We start from the raw sequence: 6385 nt of genomic DNA, 5'->3' as shown, positions 1-6385 counted from the left end.
GAACCTATAATAAATTCAGTAAACACCTTTAAAACTTTCTACAGTATAACTGGGAATTTCTTTTGTGTGTATGTTAGTGTGACAAGGATGCCCTGTTAACTTTGTCAAGGCATATCTTAGTCTGCTATTATTATTATAATAAGTATGCATCCGATTATGTCCACTTATCTGTTTAGAGAAGAGATCAACCTTATGTACCCGGACAATAAGAAGTGGAGAAGCAGAAGGGTTAAATGCACAAATACTTTAAAGAATAAGTACAGTGTAGACCCTGTTATTTCAGGTCCATTTGGTTGCGTCCTAAAAAAGTATCATGCACTGAAAAAATAAAACTAATAGGGACTGCAGAACAAGCCAGTGTTCGGATCGGATGTCTGATAACGTCTGACCAGTCAATGAGCATCTCCAATCGGTGCAGTGTGCATGGCTCTGGCTACACCGACGGACTTTCGGATGTGTGCGCAGTGAAACGTATTTCACATATGCAGAGGCAACACGTGTGTGTGTGCTGGGGATGGGGGCATATGTGTTGTGTGTGTCTGTGTCAGTTTGTGCTCGTGTGTGTGTTCACAGTTAGACACGTGACAGGCCCTCATTGTCCATTGTTCATCAGTTTGGTGGAAAAAGCTGTTACTGAGCCTGCCAGTCTGGGCCTTGAGACTGCGATACAGCTTGTCAGACAGCAGCAGCTGAAACATGTGGCTAGGGTGGCTGGGATCTTTCTTCTGTAGGCTTTACTGACGCATCGTCTGGTATACAAGTCCAGAATGGAGGGGAGCCTCATATAATCCGCTGATGCCCTGGGTTGTCCACACGACTCGGTTGTTGGCAGTTGCCTGCAGTTTCCAAACCATGCAGACCATGCCACCAGTCAGGATGCTCTCTGTTGTGCTTGTGTAGGAAGCCCGTAATAGGATCTTGCATAGTAGCATAGGGAGAGGGATGTAAAAGTGCTAAAAGTCATGTAGGTGTGTGTGTGTGTGTGTGTGGTGGGGGGGGGGGGTCATGAGTGCTGAGGAGTGAATGAGTGCAAAGTCAGTATAGTGTGAGTTCAGAGTTGGGAAATGTTTGAGAGTGCTGAGGAGTGAATGTGTGCAAAGTCAGTATAGTGTGAGATCAGAGTTCGGATGGCCTGGGGATAAAAACTTCTCCTGAGTCTCTCAGTTCTGGCTTTGTGACTACATAGGCGTCTTCTTGATTTCAGCGGTACGAATAATCCATTGTTAGGATGAGAAGAGTCCTTCAGAATCTTTTGGGCTCTTAGGAGTACTCTTCTGGAATAGATATCTTGTAGAGCAGGGAGTTGAGTTCTTATAGTACGTTCAGCTGAGTGCACTACTCTCTGCAGAGTACTACAATCTCTAACTGTAGAGTTCCTATACCAGGTGATGATGCTACCAGTTAGAACACTCTCAACCGCTGAAGTGTAGAAGGCCTTCATGATGGATGTAGAAACTTTGAATTTCCTTAGCTGACGAAGGAAGTAGAGTCGTTGTCTGGACTTCTTCAGAACATATTGAGTGTTAACAGTCCATGTTAAGTCTTCAGTAATGTGGACACCAAGGTATTTAAAACTTGTGACTCTCTCTACAGGTTGCCCGCTGATCATTAGTGGGGTGTAACTGTAGTTCTGCTGCTGCCTTCTGTAATCCACTACCATTTCCTTGGTTTTAGTGATATTCAGTGTCAAGCTGTTAGATTGACACCACTGTGCCACCTCATCAACCTGATCCAAGTAGAGCTGTTCATTGTTGTTACTAATCAGGCCCAAGATCACTGTGTCATCTGCAAACTTGATGATGGAGGTATGACTACTGTTGGCTTTGCAGTCATGTGTGTAGATGTTGTACAGCAGTGGACTCAAAACACAGCCTTGGGGAGCACCAGTGCTGATGGTTAATGAGTCAGATGTCAGACCCCCCACTCTAACCACTTGTGAACGGTTGGTGAGGAAGTCAAATATCCAGTGACACAGGGTGGTGTTCAGTCCTAAGGCCTTCATCTTTGTGACCAAGGTGAGAGGTACTATCGTGTTGAATGCTGAACTAAAGTCAATGAACAGCATCCTCACATAATTCCCATTCCCCTCCTCCAGGTGAGTTAAGGTGGTGTGCATGAGGTTTGAGATGGCATCCTCTGTAGACCTGTTGGCTCTGTAAGCAAATTGGAGGAGGTCGAAGGAGGCAGGGAGGGATGAGCAGATAATGTTTTTCACAAGCTTCTCAAAACACTTCATCACTGTAGACGTCAGGGCTACTGGGCGGTAGTCATTCAGACATGATGGACTTTTGTTTTTCGGTACTGGAACAATAACAGACTGCTTGAGGCAAGTAGGAACTGTCTCTTGAGCCAATGATGTGTTAAAGATATAAGTGAACACAGGAGCTAACTGAGCAGCGCAGGATTTCAAAACCCTGTTAGAAATTCCATCCGGTCCAAGTTAATGGGGTCCAGCCTTACTCCTTTTCCCCTATGTAGTAGACAAGCAGCTCTCTTGGTGACAGAGTGTTTTCTTGGTAACATTGTGATAAGTTAATGGTCATGTTGGAGCTGTCCATGGCCACACAGTCCTGAGTGTATGGAGAGTAAATGAGGGGACTCCAGACACAGCCCTGGGGTCTCCTGTAGTCAAAAGGGAGGAGGTGATGGAGCTTGGTGAAGTTTTTTTCACATGCAAGGCATTTCAGGCCACAGATATAACCTAGGGGACACAATGAAAATAAATGAACACTCTCCTCAATGTCAACACTATTTCTTTCCATTGATGTGCGACTTTAGAGTTGACAAACTCCGGTGATATGCAAATTCCGTAATGGTTACTAACTAGAATGGCTCGGGGTCAAAGGTCATACGGAATCGATTAATCTGAGTTATTTTTTCTCAAATTAATTAATCGAAATTAATCAGTTATTTTGACAGCCCTAAATATAATATATAAATATAGTGCAAGGAAGTTCAGTGCAATGATCATGTATTAATAATACTATTGTAACTGTAAGGTTGAAGTACATGAGGTAGATGAGCAGAACAGCGTTGATTTAAACATGATCTCAAGTTTATTTAACTATAAATCAACCTCAACCTGTCTTTTCAAATTTTAGTATTGAAGTAGTCAATTAAATTCAAATGATCTAAGTATTGAAGTATTCATTAGAATTAATATAAGTTTATATTATGAAGAAAGTTAGCTTGATTTGAATCATTGCAACATCACCTCGACTTAAAAAATCTAGCCGACTAGCCTGGACACTAATTTCCAACTGAAGTTGAAATTGAAGTATTTCACAATGAACTATCCACTCTAGATTTCCCTAATGCCATCAAAATTCTTTAACACCCGCAATACTCTGCATGGGAAATATATACATACTGCACTCTTAAAATGAATGTGTTGAAAACAACACGACTTGGTTAAAAACAACACAACTTGCGTTTTTTAACACATCTCTGTGTCCAGATAGGGACACATTTGGACACATTCGTTTTAAGAGTGTGCATTGAACATCTTAATCTAAGTATTAGAATCTATCTCAGTTAATATGGCCCCAGGATACTAATTATCACCTTTATATTATTTAATCTAATAGTGTGATTAAATATCCATAGGTTAACGTTTTGAGAGAGAGTGAAGAAGGGGAAAAAATCCTGTTATTAAAAACAAATCATCCCTTCCATTATTTATGTGTTTGTCTGTTTATTTATTGCGTACATTGAATTTCACAACAACTATTGGATTGGACAAGTGGCTCGATGACAAAACATTTTTTTTCTGAATAAATAAATTCATAAACATAAATACATTTTCAATATTCATTCAATAGTATTAATTTTATTTCATAATAATGCAGTTCATCTGCATAATTATTAGCTGTTTTATTTCTCATTTACTTTTAAAAGCACAGCAGGAAAATGGTTTCATTTTGTGTACAGGACAGCAGATGGTGTTCTAGAGGCAAAGGTGCTCTCTGCTGGAGCAGGTGAAAAATAATCTCACAAACTTGTAGGCTACAGTGTAAGAGGGTGTTTTATGAAGACCAGTTCCTCATTTCTGTCAATCAATATTTATCCAAACAAACAAATGTTTACCTAACTGATTTGTTGTGTTTTTTTCTGTATGAAGGTATTCCTCCTATTGCACAATTGGTATTATTCCTCTGTTGTATGCCAAAGATGTTGTCATTGTTAAGCATAATGTGGCATGTTATGATGCTAAAATATTGGCTAAAATATATATGTATATATAAAGGGCACGGCATGGCTGTACTTTGTCCCATGTTTCTTTTCCAAACTCTCCAGTTGCGCTTTTGCATTTAATTTTAGCTAACCTATAGGATACATATCGTTGGGTAGCGATTGAAATAGCTACTTCAGTGAAAAAAGATATAGGGTAGATAAATATCATTATGTATGTATTTTATCATTATGTATTTCATTATCTGTTGAAGAAAAAATCCATGGCAACTGACAATTCTATCTGTTTACAATTCTAAGATGTAACTTATGTGTGGGCGGAAATTTGGACCATATTTTAATTACTATAAATTCCCATTTCACAGCCATCACAATTGTAACATATTGCATATTGCATATTGCATATTGTCCTAGTGATCCTGTTTTCTGCCCACAGTAAAATAGTGTTAATATGTGTTGAGGTAGTGTAGTTTTAAATTGAAATTTCAGTTTGAGGATGAAAATGACTGAAAGATTTTTGTTTTGTGCCAACAGATGCATTTTTGCATTTATTTTCCAATTGTCAAGATGCCTACGAAGTTATTAATAACAACATATAGTTACATATTTATTTACATATTTTGAAGTACACAAACATGTATGCGGAAAATGTCAAGTGCTTAACCTGATGGTGAAACAACCACCATGTCTTTTCTCTTAAAACTGATAGTGTGTTTTGTCCCGGATTTTTGTACACGATTCGCAAAATGTATATTTCAGTTTAATTGAAGCGTGCCTACATCCATAAACGTATGTACAGCCTTATTGGGTCTACAAAAATGACGTAGCATAACATGGGTGGTGGTGGTGGGGGCACGCACCGTGGAGGTTCATTAGAAATGGTAAGGTGAAAACGGAGAGTGTGTGGGACAAGGAGAGACAGAGAAAAAAAAGTGTATTCCACATAAGCAAAAAAGCAGAACCTAATTATGTATTCCCCCTTTTTTCTCAATACTGCCCCCAGGTGTCCACAACTAAAAACTGTTGAAAATATAACAAAATAATAAAGGTCTGCTATTAAGAAATTGTCATTCTTACTAATTTTAGCTATACAATTGTCGCTTAGAATGACGGTTTTTATCTTGGGTTAGATGTGCGAAAGGCGCCGTTGCTTACAAACAAAAAGGTCGATTGGATGGTCAAAAATGTCCAGGATTTTTGTCAGACACAGGTGGCAACCCTAGTTTTGACCACTTGAGGGCACTCTAGTCTAGTATGAATTTCACGGTGGTCATGTAGTCAATGCTCCTTTAGTCCAAAAAAAGAAGAAGAAGAGAAACAGGACATATTTGATGAGGTCATCTTTTAAGCATGAGTCTCCTGATATCACAAGATATTTTTACAGCTAGACCACCTGCCATTCAGACCCTCAGGCACTTTCTTCATCTTGCCCTTTCTTGGTGACACTCTCTGTCCACTCTAATGCAATCAGACATGCTGCTATTGTGACATTTCTGCTGGCTTTCTGGCTATTAACACGATTACGAACATGTTTTGAGATTAAGGACATTTGTGAAATTATCTGGGTGGTAGTTTAGTATCTTGCAGATTTCTACTCTGTTGAAGTGTAAGAGTAGGCCTATTTTCTCTGTAACAAATAGTAGTCGGAACCTCTAATAAGCTGAATCTTCCAACTGACCTTCACGGTCCATTGCTTTTGAAGTAGGATTTTGTTAAGGGAGTGAAAGTGGAGTGCTTCTGAAACGTCTTTTGGTAATTTAATCACAGGCCAAATTATCTTAGTTTAATCACATGCTCATTATCTCTAGGACATTCCTGCCTGTGATAGTTTTTCACATGTATGCTGCATTATTCGTTTTTTGCATGCTGTAACTGAAGGCCATGTTTTGTGAACTTGTAAATCGTTGATACTATTCCAGTCTTTGTGTAATGCTGATATTATTATGCATGTGTGTATGGGATCATATGATAAATTCTCATCAACATAGTGCTTTGTACACCTCAGTGAATGGTACATATCAAGCAGGTCCATTTTCAAAGTTGAATCATTTATGTCATTGTAGCTATCTGTGGGTGGCTAACCTGCTTAATATTAAACTTCTGTTGTTTGACAATGTTCTGAAAACAGCACTCTCTTACGCACTCACGCTCCATAAATTAGCCTGCACAAACTGTTGTGTCCAGCAGTCTGAAG

General features: G+C 39.2%; 1 long non-coding RNA gene across 1 annotated transcript; it reads left to right on the top strand.

Moving 5' to 3' along the window:
* Window positions 1–3884: 3884 nt before the first annotated feature.
* Window positions 3885–6302, top strand: LOC121682515. Its single transcript, XR_006022590.1, has 2 exons — window positions 3885–4903; window positions 5415–6302. It is a non-coding gene; the product is annotated as an uncharacterized LOC121682515 (long non-coding RNA).
* The last annotated feature ends 83 nt before the right edge of the window (window positions 6303–6385 follow it).

Source organism: Alosa sapidissima, chromosome 14, assembly GCF_018492685.1.
Source record: "Alosa sapidissima isolate fAloSap1 chromosome 14, fAloSap1.pri, whole genome shotgun sequence".
In the NCBI taxonomy this organism is placed as follows: domain Eukaryota; kingdom Metazoa; phylum Chordata; class Actinopteri; order Clupeiformes; family Clupeidae; genus Alosa; species Alosa sapidissima.
This window is presented reverse-complemented; position numbering and strand designations above follow the sequence as displayed.